The sequence below is a fragment of the Neofelis nebulosa genome, chromosome 5 (genome assembly GCF_028018385.1).
Source record: "Neofelis nebulosa isolate mNeoNeb1 chromosome 5, mNeoNeb1.pri, whole genome shotgun sequence".
In the NCBI taxonomy this organism is placed as follows: Eukaryota; Metazoa; Chordata; class Mammalia; order Carnivora; family Felidae; genus Neofelis; species Neofelis nebulosa.
The window spans coordinates 123,015,967-123,031,531 of record NC_080786.1 but is presented as its reverse complement, the minus strand read 5'-3'; the positions used below and the strand labels follow the sequence as shown (position 1 = coordinate 123,031,531).

The 15,565-nt window shown below is 34.7% G+C and overlaps 1 long non-coding RNA gene across 1 annotated transcript in view; it reads right to left on the bottom strand.

The window, feature by feature from the left end:
- Window positions 1-1,076: 1,076 nt before the first annotated feature.
- LOC131511438 (uncharacterized) overlaps window positions 1,077-15,565 on the bottom strand; it is a 40,763-nt gene continuing 26,274 nt past the window's right edge. The window contains exons 4-6 of the long non-coding RNA XR_009261524.1: window positions 6,978-7,058; window positions 4,542-4,730; window positions 1,077-1,231 (exon numbers count right to left, since the gene is read on the bottom strand). This is a non-coding gene — a long non-coding RNA (uncharacterized LOC131511438). The remainder of the gene's footprint in view (window positions 1,232-4,541; window positions 4,731-6,977; window positions 7,059-15,565) is intronic.

The window sequence follows — 15,565 nt, the reverse complement described above, 5'->3', positions numbered from 1 at the left end:
AAATGAATGTTTACTTTCACTAGTTAAATCAATTGCAGTAGGATATTAACTTTTGATAGTGCCCACAGATCACCAGTGCAAAATCTAATCTAGGTCACTTTAACTGTCAAAATTCACAGATAAAGTGGGAACTTGGAAGATTTTCTGTAAGCTAACTGAAAATTTTAAATTTCACGTATACACTTATAAATGCATGCCCCCTTTAGTTTTTCTTTTACTGGTGTTTTACAATAATCAGTGAAATAATGGTTTGCAATCAGTAAAATTATAACATTAGGTGGATATTAGGGATGATAATTTTTGAGTCGATATTTTTAATAATTATGTCTAGGTTTTGTAGAACCTCTTTAGAAATTCAGTTGAGAGAATTTAATATTGATATGAGGGACAGTCATAAGACTATAAATTGGCCATTTTTCTTGGTTACATTAACAAAAGAAAGGAGCAAAAATCCTGTATCTTCAATAAATATAATTGGTTTGTGAATACATAGATATATACGACATGCACATGCATATATTAATTTGTTTGCAAATAAAAGTTATTTCTATTCTATATCCTTTATTACATACGCTAAATTATTTAATTATAGAATTTGTGATCATATGAAAATCTTCCGGCATCTCCTTTTAAAGTACCAAGGCAAATTTAAGAGTAAGTAACTTACTTTTAATGCATGTTTTGGCAACACTTGAGACAAAAGCAAAATTATAATTATAAATAAAATAAATCTCTCAGCAGGTATTTTATGATGCCAGGATTTTTTTTCTAACAATACTTCAAAATGACAGGTCCTTCTACAAAGACAAGTGAAAGTGCCTTGATGGAGTAGGGTAACACTCGTTGCTGTTCTTGTTACAAATCTCCCCCAGTTTCTCCAAGGTCCCAGTAGAGTCTACCAATATTAAATAGAACTAAATTTACCACACATCAAAGAGTTTACTAAATTTAGGGCTGGCTAGGGGCCTATGAAATTATTATTTTGTAGCCTAGTAACATACTCAAAATTAAATGCTAAGGAGAAAATTGCGTAAGATAAATAAATAATAAGCAGAATAAGAGAAGCATGCAGAGAATCACTGTGAAATAATTTTATGATCTTGTGTCTCCAGAGACTCTTTAAACTCTCAGTGGTCCTAAAGAAGAGATTCTTCTAGCTTACTTTAGTTCTTCCTCAGCTTGAAATGCAGACTTGAATTATGATATGCAACGCCACTTATCTGTGAATATCCTAAATCAGAAGACAGAGAAAAGAGAAAGAGAAAATCGTTAATCCCATCAACTTTGGAAAGAAACAAGGAATTGTTTAAAAGCAGCTGGCAAGAGAAAACTCTAGTCACCTTCTGAGAAAGAAAGTTAACTGTCATGAGTATTTGATGTGTGACTGAAATAGGGAGGAGAAGCAGAAACAAAACTGGAGGGATTTTTTTTCTACTCAATAGAACATCTGCTGTCATCCTAAGAAATCAAAGTATTCGGGGAAATGGGATGGTTTAGGATTTATTCAAATGAATTAATACTAAGTAGAAAACCACCAAAAGATTGCCCGGAAATCTAGAGAAACATTGACAAAAAGAAGTTTATTTATTTGGATTCTTTTAGATGGTAGAAAAGGGCAGTGTCATTATAGTTACCCAGTGTGTTGAAGCAGTTCTTACAACATAATCACTAAGAACACATAAAAATTTAGACAATGGAACTCCACTTATGAGACATTATACACTATTTGCATATTAATTTATGTAGCAATCATAACTGTTTTAAAATACAGTATCTTAAATATAGTAACATCTATGTAATGTTTTTGGAATGAAAGGATGCTTGCATGGCTTAACATTGTACCATGATATAAGTCCCTCCATTCTAAATAACAACTATGTAAGTACATATTCTAAGTTAGTTTTTGAAATTGGGAAAAATTAAAAATGTGCAATTAATTTGGTTGTATGAACTAATACGAATATTTAATACATTTTATAGTGCTCAAAGTTAAAGTTTTAATATTGCCCAGATGTTTTAGAGTGCACAGCCGTGTATTTTTAAAGGCAGCCATCCTGCCATGTTAAATCACAATTTCTTTTTTAAGCTAGCCCTAACAGACACTATCCAATTAGAAGCACAAATAAGTGAACCACAATTTTTTTTTTTTTGAAAGAGACAGAGAGAGAGTGAGCACTTGCCCAGGGAGGGGCAGAGAGAGGGGGAGAGAGAGAAACTTAGGTAGGCTCCATGCCATTAGCACAGAGCCCAGTGAGAGGCTCTATCTAACCAAGGTGAGATCAAGACCTGTGCTAAAATTAAGAGTTGGATGCTTAACTGACTGAGCCATCCAGAAGCCCCACATATTTTTTTAAATTGTAATACTGTTGATATCTGATCAACATCAAATGATTTCACTGTAATGTGCAAAAGTCGCATGCAAATATTTAATATTAAAGCCTATTTTTAATGATTGCTGGTTCCTACTTAGTTCCTGTATCATTATTGTTGAAAGCAATATTTCTTGCATTCTTTTCTGCTAGGCATATGGGATGATGACACTTCTCTGTCCCCTTGAAGTTTGTATGACTTACTTTTGTCAATGAAAAATAAACCACTGAAAAGTAAAGCAATTCTTGGCAGAAATACATAAGAATTAGTATGATATTCTCCAGTCTCTCTTCTTCTGTCGTCCTGATTATGGAAATAGAGAATTCTGGATTCTGGATTCTCCCTTGATGTGGATTGTTAAGATGTCACATTGAAAAGAATAGACCTAGAAGGACACTCATATTCACAACTGATTTGATGAGTAAAGTGTAAAGATTAATTATTAAACTACAGAGGTTTTGAGGTTGTTTGTCAGCTTAGTGTAACCTAACTTATCCTGATTCATTAAATTTTCTTTTCCCTAATGCCTGCAACTGGATGATGTGAGTCCTAGCCCACTCCACTGACTAACTTCACATGTTTAAAGTTATCCTATTTCCAGAGAGAAGAGGTATAAAGGACACTAGTTTAAAATCTGTCAGAAACATCTAGCTGCATTTAGTACTTTGGTGAACATAATTTAAGTAACAAGCTTAATGCTAAGTTATTTATTCACAATCATGACAAGATTAGTCTTTGTTTTCCAGGGCATATGTTCTAGAGACAAAGCAGATGAAAACAAAAATGAATTGGTTTGATACAATGTAGTCACTGCTTTAATAGAAATATATGCAGAGTGAAAACAGACAGGAAGAAATCATGTCTCTGCCTGTGGGAGTTACAGGAAATTTTATGGGGTAGAATAGGTTTGGCGGTAGTATACAGAATCTGAGTATATTCAAGCAATGAGAATATGCAAAAGCCTGACAATGAATATGTGAATTCAGGACAAGTTTGTGGTTAAATATTGCTAAATACAACACAGAGTAGTTATCAAGACAGGTAAGGTTGGACAGCTGGAACAGGCCATAACACAATGAATCATACAGTCCACGTGAAGTGTTCCATATGTTTATAAGTGAGAAGCTCTGAAAGAACTTGAAGTCAAAATTGAGATGATCAGGTTGCATTTTAGAAAAAAACCTGGTTGCTAAATTTAGCATTCATTAGAATAAAGTGAAACATTGTAAAGCCAATAGAAAACTAGAGATTATAGAAAAGGAGAGCAATGGAGATGCAGAAAAAAGGAATGAACAGAATAATATTGTGAATGGAGAAAAAGTCTGCATAACAAGAATTGGAGAATGAGGGATATGGAGGGATCTTGGATGTCTCTAGCTTTCAGGTTCGTAGAAAAACATATGGGGCTGTTGACTGAGGTGGAGGATTTGAGAAGAAAAACCTTTCTGAGGAATGGAAAGAAGACACAGTGGTGAGTTCATTTTGGGACACTCTGAATTTGTGTTCATGTCTCATTTGCGTAAAGATTTCTAGCAAGGGTTCAAATTATAGTTTTAGATCTCTGATTCATAAAGTGTGAATCAAATTAGTGAAAGAAAATATGTGGATTGAGTTGAAAAAAGTGAGGATGAAGTAGAAGGAAACAGCTAGGTATAAGTCTATCTGAAATCTCACATGCTTACTTTTTCCTCTGTTTGAATCCCTAGCATGTTTTCTTAGTTTCCCCGAGAAGAATGCCTACCTTATTATTTATTAGAACGTGAACTTTGTGAAATTAGGGACTTCACTTAGTTCATATTTTACAGTCTACAGAAGTTATAACCATGTTTATAGTTAGGAATTACAACAAACTATAGATCAGAGAGGAACCTTTAATGAAATTATTTAAATATGTAGGCAGAGAATTGTATGTGATGTCAGGAACTGCTAGCATAAGAATTTAACTTCAAAAACCACTGTATACATTGGTTCCCCAGGTATGGAGTCGATAACAATGAAACTTAGCCATGAGATCATCATTACATAGGAAGTAAGTAGATATAGTTGATGTATATCTATTTAATACATATCCAGATATACCAAATAGAAGTGACTGACCATTGTCCTACATTATTCTGATATGCTTTTTCATCACCTTTGCAAAGTTAGGAAAATCTGAAAGAAAGTATTACCTTTTGAATAGTCTTTGTTGGAAATGATTTTCTGATCCTGTAGCAGTTAATACCCCATTTGGCTTCACATACAAGAGAGAGAATTTGTTTGGTTTGCTCCGTGATGATGAGAGTGTTTTAAAAGATCAATGCCCTATCCAAGCTTCTGAACCTTTACAGCTTCTGTGGCATCTCAGTGCCCAAGGAGGCCTGCGTGCAATAAATCATATATATTCAATGAGACACAAGTCTATTCACATTGTCAAATAACAAATGAACATATCATAGGTCTGATTGTACCTGAGCTCTGTCTTTGTACTCCTGTCCTCATACATATTTATCTGTCCTTAAGTTTTGCCATTTAAGTTTCTCTATTGAGATTCCATTTTCACTTTAACAACACCGCAATACAGATTATCTGACTTCTGTAATGTTAATTGCCATTCTAGAATAATTGCCAGCCTTTCCCTGCCTGCCTTCCATGGCCCTGGTCATATAGACATACAGGTATTAGATTTTGGTTTGGAATCATCACTTACAGTAAAAATGCCAGGTGCTGACTATACACCTGTAAATCAGTTTTTAGTCTCAAAACTCTGTTTGGAAGCATATTCCTCTGTCCTACCTCTAAAGCCTTGACCTTGTTCTCAAATCAGACCCCTGGATATGTACACATTCTTGTTTTAGCCCACTGCCTACTGCCATAAAACACTATGCTTTACATTCAAGCAGATCTGGCATATGGTTTCCTAATGTTTATTAATTCAAAAGGCTTGTGCCAAGTGAAGAAACAAGCATTTTGTGAAAGATCAAAAATCTGTGGAAAACAAGGCAAGTAATTGGGTTTATATGTCTTCGATTCAGAATACATTTATTGGAAGAACTATTTACTCATGCTATTTAATAATGGCACCACAGATCCAATGATGTTAAATTGGCAAGAGTTGGTTTTGTAGAATAGGAAGTATGTATTACAGAGATTACCAGAAGATTAAAATGACTTTTGTGATCCAAAGAAAGGACAACTAAATACATGACTGGCATAACTTAATATTATGTGGATGACACGTATTTATAAGTATTCTGAATCATAGCATGCCTACTATTTCTAACTCAAAACCTAAAACATACATAGCTAATTTGAATTCACTTTTTTTGGCTCTCTCCAATTTGGCTTTAAGCCTTTTTAATTTACTATTGATCGTATTTACTTTTAAGCAGTTTGTCATTTGCATGATTTAACCAGAATTTACATTCTACTAGAACAGCATGGTTTGGGCTTTATCGCATAGAACCACTTTTTTTTTTTTTTTTTAAGAAATTAAATTAAGTCTATACTTATTTCTCACTCCATGCTTATTCTCATAATACTACAAATCAGGTGTGAATTGCAATTGGCTTACAAATATGTTGTAATATATACGTGTTTTGTTATTTTTCATGTGACCTGATGATAGGAATGCATCTAGAGACTTTTGGCAATATTCTGGTGTGAAACTTTCTAGAACTCTTTGTGGAATTCTTTGAAAAATACACAGGAATCCTTAGGAATCATGGAGGATAAAATGTTTATTGAACACCAGTATGTTAGTGTATTCATAAGTTTCATGCCTATTCAATAAATCTCAATGAAAAGTGGATTTTTATAAAATTGACAGTAGTGCTAAACCATAATAAATAATAGAAAAGTAGAAAATACTTTGAGTATGCCAATCGCGTATATTATTTGCAATTTCCTAATTCAGAGTAGTGCATTTGATACAACGATGGAAATAAAGTAAAGAGATGGAAAGGATCTTGAAATTGTGTGTGTTGGGGATCTGAGTTCTGGGATGAGCTCTGTCGCTAATGATCTCAATGAATGTGGATTGAGCAAAAATCTTAGAGGTTCTTTATAAAGATTTGTCAAATAATTTCTTGGATAATTTCTCTTGTTATGGGCTTAAGAGTGTTTTCTAAAAATTCACTTGTCAGTGCCCTAACCCCCAGTACCTCACTATATTTGGACTATATTTGAAAATATAGAATTGAAACAGGTAAATAAGAACATTCGTTACAGTGGTTCCTAATCCAATATGCCTTTATGTCTTTATAAAATGAGATTAGGAGAAAGAGAGAGAGAGAGAAAAAAAAAAGAGAAACAGAGACAAACATATTAATACATAGCAAAAAGGCAGCAGCCGCAAGCAAAGGAGAAAGGACACAGAAGAAATCAAACCTGCTGACACCTTGAACTTGTAGCTCTACCTTCCAGAACTCTGAGAAAATAAATTTCTCTGTTTAAGGCACCCAGTTTGTGGAATATTGTTATGACAACCCTAGGAAACTAATATTTCTCTTTTGGCCCCTAGAAATATGAAATCAAATACCCTTTCGACTATACCTATTAATTGTATTTCAAAATGGAAGACGACAGGGTGAAGATTCATTTTAGTGGTATGAACATGAAGGACTTACAGAAGAAGAAAGGTATTTTGTTTGGTCCACAGTTAACATAACATGGAGGAACATCAATCTCCTTAATCTTGTACTCTGGTCCTATAGAAAATAGAGACTATTGAACTATAAGATCTCTTCTCTTGTGGTAGATGGGCGAATATTCAGGGAAGTCTTTTTACCAAGTACGGTACAACTCGAATGTAGAATGTGTAATCATTTGGCACTATGATTCTAAATAATCATAATACATATGACCTCTACAGTGATCCTTTTATCATTGATAATTACCTCTGTTGGGTTGCATGACCATATTAAATGCTTTTCCTGATATGTTTATATCAAAAATGTATAACATTCTTTTAGAAATGCTTACCTTTAATTTATTACTAAACATTTTATACAAATAGACAATAGACGAATATAATTTAAAACACATTGACAATGTAAGTCAGCATTACTTAGGAAAGTAGGAGCTACACTGGTTATTTTAACTGAGGGGGCTTAATTATAGGGAATTGGTTAAATTCCCAAAATTTTAGGTGTCAGAAGGCTAATAGTGATATGGAACACTGACAGAACTGAAATAGCTGTGGGAAGCATCCACTCTCTCTAGCACTACGCGAACTGTAGGGGATATCAGAATCTAAAAGACAAATACTGCATGGTGTCACTTACAGATGGAATCTTAAAAACAAAACAAAACAAAATCAAACTCATACAAAAGAGAGTAGAAGTGGTTTTCAGGGCTGGGGGTTTGGATAAATAGGGAGAAGTTGGTAGAGGGGTACAAATTTACAGCAATAAGATAAATAAGATCTGAAGATTTAATGTAAGGCATGGGGGAAAAAAACACATATATTTAGGCATCATGTGAGATTTGTTGACTACTGGCTTCATACAGATTTCTGCATAATTGAAATGTAAAAGATGTAAATGAAGGTACCCTCTGTCCAGGCACAAAAGTTCAGGACTAACAGTTTGGTTATGCCTAGCTACACTTCTATAATAAGCTTTAATGTATAAAAATAAGAGAAAATACAGGTGGAAAAATAGAAAATAATGACACAGAAAAACATTTCAAACAGATAATCATTATTAACCTTTTTTACGTTATCTCTCAGACTTCTGTTTCTTATGCAAAGCAGATAGTTTTGTTCTCCCAAATGAAATCTCACTATTCATATGATCTTCTAACCTGAATTTTCAACTTAAAAATATGCCCTGGGACACCTGGGTGGCTCAGTAGGTTAAGTGTCCAACTCTTGATTTCGGCTCAGGTCATGACCTCACAGTTCATGAGTTGAAGCCCCATGAGCCCCGTGTCGAGCTCTGCAGTGCAGAGCCTGCTTGAGATTCTCTCTGTCCCCCTCTGTCTGCTCCTCCCCAGCTAGTGCACGTGCTCTCTCTCAAATAAATAAATAAACGTGTAAAAAAAAAAAAAATGTGTCCTGAATACCAACAAGACAACACACACATACATACACACACAGAGTTAATTTTAATAACTGCATGACCCACTGACTATTGATGGACCTTTAGGTTATTTTCAGTTTTCTTTCTTTCTTTTTAACTATGATAGGATACTGAAGTTCCATTAAGCAATAAATAGAGTGGTGATTTAAACATCCATATCACATTGTTCCATACCAGCTTTAGAAGACCAAGTCATGGGGTCTTGCACTTTTTGAGGAATTTCTTTCAGTTATTCTTTGGGTTTATAATTAAAAATGTGATTGGAGAGACTTTTTTAATGAATACTAATGTGTGGTATACAGTCCACACAGACAGTCCTGCTATTCTTAAGGGATGGAGTTGGAAGTTTAATTGATTAGTTTATATTTAAATTGATTCACTGGTATCTTTCTCCTGATTGGTTGTGACGGTAAAGATACATTTTTTAAAAGATTCAGATTTAGGACCAGCTTATACCTATGAGATATGGCAAAGCTATTAAACACTGTTGCAGCAGTAGTTGAGCACTTTGTAGCATCCAACCCATGCCAAAAAGATAACTCCTGAAAGCATCTGCCCATTCTAGGGCTGAGTGAACAAAGCATATTTACTATTATCGGTTTATCTGCAGGTCTTGTACTTTTTGTCTTGGACTGCATTGAGCTTCCTGGATTTGTGGGTTATAGTTTTTCAGCTAGTGTTTGAAGTTTTCAGGTCTTATATCTTTGAATAATTTTTGTGCTCCTCCCTCTCCTTCTCGTATTCTCACTAGGCATATGTTGGTGTACTTAACAGTTTCCCACACTTCTCTGAGGCTCTCTTCACTTTTCTTTATCCTTTTTCCTTTGTTCTTCAACTTGAATGAGCTCCCTCGATTTTGCTTCAAGCTCATTTTTTCTTGTCATTTCAAATCTACTGCTGAACCAGTTTAGTGAATTTCTATTTGTTATTATCCCTTTAAACTCCAGAGTTTACATTTATTTCTTTATTATACTTTCTTTTTATTAATAGTCTTTATTTGATGTGATATTGTCAAAATTGACTTTACTTCTTTAATCATAGTTTCCTTTAGTTCTGTGAAAATATTTATAATGGCTATTGAAATATTTTTCTGAAAAATCTGATTTCTGGTAGATCTCACAGGCAGTTTTGTTGTATGCTTTTTAAAATATTTTTTTCACTGTATATGTCATACTTCTTTCTTGGCATGCATGCCTCAAAATTTTGTGTTGAAAACTGTACATTTTAGGGGCACCTGGTTGGCTCAGTCAGTTAAGCGTCCGACTTTGATTTTGGCTCTGGTCATGATCTCATGGTTTGTGAGATTAAGCCCGGAGTGTGTTGACAGTGTGGAGCCTGCTTGGGATTATCTCTCTCTCTCTCTGCCCCTCCCCTGCTGATGCTCTCTTGCTCTCTCTCTCTCTCTCTCAAAATAGATAAACTTAAATAAAAAGATAAAACTGTACATTTTAGATAATATAGTGTAGTAATTCTGGGTACTATTCCCTTCTTCTCATCTCTGGGCTTCTTATAGTAAGCAGAGTTTTATTGGTTTGGTGACCGGCTGGATTATTTTCGTGATGTTTTCTCCTCACTTTCCTACATACATTATTATCCCTCTGATTTTCTCCTAGGGGAGACTGCTCACTGGGCACTCCCACAGTCACCCTGAATCTTGAAATACCAGGAGACTGGGCAGTGCTCTTCCTGACTGCATCAGCTACTGAATTCCACTAATTAATTCCCTGCTGATTTCTCTGTCTATTGTCATCAGTAGTCCTCTAGAGCATGAATTGTTCTACATACTAATCCTACCAAATTTTGTCTCCTTTGAAGAAATAGCTTTTAAGGTCTCAGTGTTTGATATTTGTTCAGACCCAAGGAGGGCTTCTTCCATCAGTTTTATACCTAGATTGTCTCCTGAAACCTACTACATTTTAGTCAGTCTTTGGTCTTTTTTTTTTAAGTTTATTTATTTATTTTGAGAGACAGCACAAGTGAGGAGGGAAGAGAGAGACAAAGAGAATGACAGAGTATCCCAAGCATCCACTTCGTGGTCAGTCCAGAGTCCAATGCGGGCTAGATCCCATGAACCCTGAGATCATGACCTGAGCCGAGAAACCAAGAGTCAGATGCTCAACCAACTGAGCCACCCAGGTGCCCCTAGTCTGCCTTTTGAAAGTCCTCCCAAATGCCCATCACCACACCTCTACTCTCTTTAAAAATATACTTAGTCTTGAACTTCTTTGCGCTCTGTTGTAAATGAAGTCAGTTTTTTGGGAAGAAATTAGGAGCTATTTGTTCTATGATCTTCCCCCAGGCAAAATTTCCAATTCAGGGCTCTGGAGCCCAGGATGGGGACACTGGCAAGTTTTGTTCTGAAGCTCCAGCTCTAGAAGGTGATATTTTTGGGCAACAGGGTTTGTTCACCTTTCCTCTCCTGTAGTGAAACCACCATCTCATATGAAAACTGGTAAGAGCCATCAGAGCCCCAGTATTTCCAACACACTGTGCCCAAGGTGAGGCCTCCATTCCATGGGGGGAATTGGGAGAAGGATGTCCCAACCATTCAAGCATTTACTTGAGATTTACTCTTGGCAATAAGTAGATGGGGGCAGGACGTAAACACTGACATCCTACTCCCCCTGACAAGAATGTCCTTGGTTGGGAGCTGAGGAGACATTCTTAGATCACTGATTCTTGGCTGCAAACAGTCAACAGTAGAATGCCTACCTCACTGCACTGGGATGGCAGAGAGAGGAAATGATCTTGGTTAAAACACTATATATTCTCATTTTCTTACAAAATTTTTGGAGGTTTTTCTTAAATATTTAATTGCTTATTTTGTGTTTGTTCCTGGACACTCACCAGAGATATTAAAGGTCACCTTATTTTAATTTTCATCTGTTGCACTGGGGAACAGGTGAGCAGATCTCCTCACATTGTTCTGTCACAGGTTGATTTCTTAATATGTTTTGCTTTTTATTTTCTAACTGATTTTAGTTGTGCCTTTATTCATTATTTTATTAAAAATTTACAGGATTTGAAGAACTAATAAATGAAGTGACTACTCACTATTGTGAGATGTCACCTCAGTGTGGTATTTTTTAAAACAGTATTTTTATAGAAATGTTATTAATCACACAATGGTTACAAGAATGTCAGATATAATGTATATCTATTGTACACATGTATATATGTATTGTATGTATTTCTATTGTATAATGTATACAATGTAACTTTAAATACTACATCTTCTTATGAAGTTAGCTAAATTTTATTTACTCTAAAACTTTAAAATATATTTTCTTAATAATATTTACTTAAATACATAAATTTATGTGAATATATACATATATGTGTGTGGTTATATATCACATATATCATATGATCTCATATATATCATTACTTTACAAAAGAAAGCTTAATTATATAAGACAACAAATTTAAATTTTAAATACATTTTCTTTTCAACAAAAGCTCAGCTAATTATACATTTTAGATCATAACCTTCTGAAACACTATCATTTTGTTAAATACTCTTGACTGAGCTAATATTGTTAAAACAGAAATTCAATTTGATTTTTATGAGTTTTCCAAGATTAGGAAAAAGTATCCTTATTATTCAAAAGTTAGAAGCATAAATCCATAGTTTCTAAAAGATGGCTTTGTTCCTATATGAAAAAAAATAATAAAATTACTTAAAAATTAAGCTATCTGGAGCACCTGGATGACTTAGTCAATTAAGCGACTGACTCTTGATTTCCACTCAGGTCATGATTTCACAGTTCTGTTTGTGAGAGCAAGCCCTGGTTGGGCTCCCAGCTTACAGGGCTGAGCCGGCTAGGGATTCTCTCTCTCTTTCTCCCCCTCCTCCACTCATGGGCGCGCATGCTCATGCTCTCTCTCTTTTTCTTTCTCTCTCAAAAATAAATAAACTTAAAAACAAATAATAATAGGGGCTCCTGGGTGGCTCAGTTGGTTAAACACCTGACTTCGGCTCAGGTCATGATCTCACCGCTGGTGAGTTTGAGCCCTGTGTCGGGCTCTGTGTTGATAGCTCAGAGCCTGGAGCTTGCTTCCAGTTCTGTCTCCCTCTTTCTATGCCCCTCTCCCACTCGTGCTCTGTCTCTTTCTCTCAAAAATAAGTAAATGTTAAAAAAATTAAAAAAATTAAGATAATAAATATATAAGTATATTATATGAATACACTAGGGGAAATAGGTTTTAATAAGGTTAAAACCAGAAAGAGAAGGTTATTTTTCATTGAATTGACATGATAGGGACATTCATATATACTGCTAATTTCAAGATAGTCTATTTTTAAAAAGAAATCCTACTAACGGTCTTTTCAAAATTTACAATATGTATGAAGTAGTCTTTAGAATGGCATTAGTAAAAACCAAAATCTCTACAAGTTTATCAACTAGGGCATACCACATATATTTTGCAACCCTTCCAAAAGATACTTTATTTATCTTCTGATTCTTGTAAGGTCCACCTACAATCAATTTAATTTTGGCATTATGAGAATTTTGTTTCTATGTCTTGGAAGAAGAAATTTCTGAAAAGATCTATAAAGGCATTTGATTTTCCACTTTTATTTGGCAAAATGTTGTCTCCTACATGAATTAAAAGTCAGTATCTTTACATAATGAGTTTTTTATATTATGTGCTTTCTAAGATTTTTTTTTATTTATTTTTTATTTTTTTTAACGTTTATTTATTTTTAAGACAGAGAGAGAACATGAACGGTGAAGGGGCAGAGAGAGAGAGGGAGACAGAATCGGAAGCAGGCTCCAGGCTCTGAGCCATCAGCCCAGAGCCCAACGCGGGGCTCGAACTCACCACCGCGAGATTGTGACCTGAGCTGAAGTCGTACGCTTAACCAACTGAGCCACCCAGGCGCCCCTCTAAGATTTTTTTTTAATGAGTATAAGGACTTACATGACAATCAAACAATAACAGCAGCAACAACAAATATCTATTTTCAGGCAGGTACAGAAACACATTTGTTTTATCATTTCTTCACTGAAAAGCACCCTGTATTTTTCTAAGAAATAGATTTGCAGAAGACTTCTTTCAGAGTGTGTTATCTTAATCTCAACACATTTACTAGAAATACAGCACTAAGAAAGAAAGAAAGAAAGAAAGAAAGAAAGAAAGAAAAACAGCACTATATTATGAAGAAATTTACTTGTTAGGATAATGATGATAAAATATTATTAAAAAGCATATTTATCACCATATTAACTGATAAATTGAAATAAATGTTCTACAAAAGTTTTAAATACACATTCTATAGAATTTTATTTGGTGCCTATTTTATTGATAGTTATAACCCATGAATAAAGAAATAACCTATTATTATCATATGTAAATCAAACTTGATCCATCAACTTTAAATAATTTAAAATAACACAATAACCATCCTGGGTCAGTAAACCTAGAATGTCAACAACACTATCTTTTGTAGTTTTTTGTGGTTGCATCAAAAAATGGTTTGGTCCAGAGTCAGTTCTATGATTAGCAGATAGAAAAATTCATACAGACAAATATGCCTCATGAACAAAAACAGACTTTTGGTTTGTTTCTAGTGTGGGACTACATATGTGGAAAAGAAAGAATAGAAATTCCAAATGCAGCGATTGTGTGTTTTTCAATTTAAATCTCCTGCTTTTTTCTTCGCCCATTCCATCCAGCATCTAGTAGAAATGTAGTTCCTAACCAGATTTCTGACCACCCAAAGCAAAACAGAAAGAGAAATTGTCTACTTATCAACCAAAGATAAATGTAAGAGGAAAGAGAAACAAAAGAGAAAAAATAAAAAAAAAATAGAGTGAAAAAAGAAGTATATGAGAAAGGAAATAAGGGAGGAAGAGAGACAGAAAAAGAATGTAAAAAATGACGATGATCCAGAAATGGCACTACTAGGTATTCACCCAAAGAATACAAAATTACTGGGGCACCTGGATGACTCAGTCGGTTAAGCGTTTGACTTCAGCTCAGGTCATGATCTCGTGGTCTGTGAGTTAGAGCCCCGCATTGGGTTCTGTGCTGGCAGCTCAGAGCCTGGTGCCTGCTTTGGATTCTGTTTCTCTTGCTGCCCCTCCCCCGTTCATGGTCTTTCTCTCTCTCTTTCTCTCTCTCTCTCTCTCACACACACATACACAAAAATAAACATTAAAAAATACAAAAACACTAATTCAAAGGGATACATGCACCCCAATGTTTGTAGCAGCATTATCTACAAAAGCCAAATTATGGAAACAGCCCAGGTGTCCATTGACTGATGAATGTATATACACCCAATAGAATGTAACCCAGCCATCAAAAAGAGTGAAATCTTGCATTTGCAATGACATGGATGGACCTAGAGAGTATTATGCTAAGTGAACTAAGTCAGTCAGAGAAAGAAAAATACCATTATGATTTCACTCTTATGTGGAATTTAAGAAATGAAACAAATGAGCAAAGGGAAAAAAAAGAGAGATTGAGAGAGAGAGAGATGAATAAAAAAAGAGACTCTTAATTATAGAGAACAAAGTGCTGCTTACCAGAAAGGAGGTGGGTGGGGGAGGTGTTAAACAGGTGATGGGGATTAAGGAGTGCCCGTGTTGTGATGAGCACCAGGAGTGTGGAAGTGTTGCACCATTATATTGTACACTTGAAACTAATATTACACTGTATGTTAATTAACTGGAATTTAAAATTAAAACTTAAAAAAAATGGATGAATTTCTTTCTTTCTTTCTTTCTTGCTTTCTTTCTTTCTTTCTTTCTTTCTTCTTTTCTTTCTGTTTTGGCTTTTCAGGTTAATTTGTGACAATGTCTATAATTGATAACTCAGAGATAGAGCAGATTGGCAGAAGTGATTGTAACCCTTGAGACTATGCTCCTCTGGGTTGATACTGTCCCACAGCTATTTCTTTGGAGAGATCCAAAGAGATTTGCTTGAGGATATTCTCACAGTAGAAACCACTTTTGATAGGAGTTAGTAATGTAAACCATTTTTTACATATATTTCTAGAGGAAAATGAGGTGGGGGCTGGGGATATCTGTAATTAACTGATGTTAAAATAATTTAATTTTGTGCCAGTGGCTAATATTCTTATTTTGGAAGTATTTGAATTTAAATACCAAAACCATCATTAA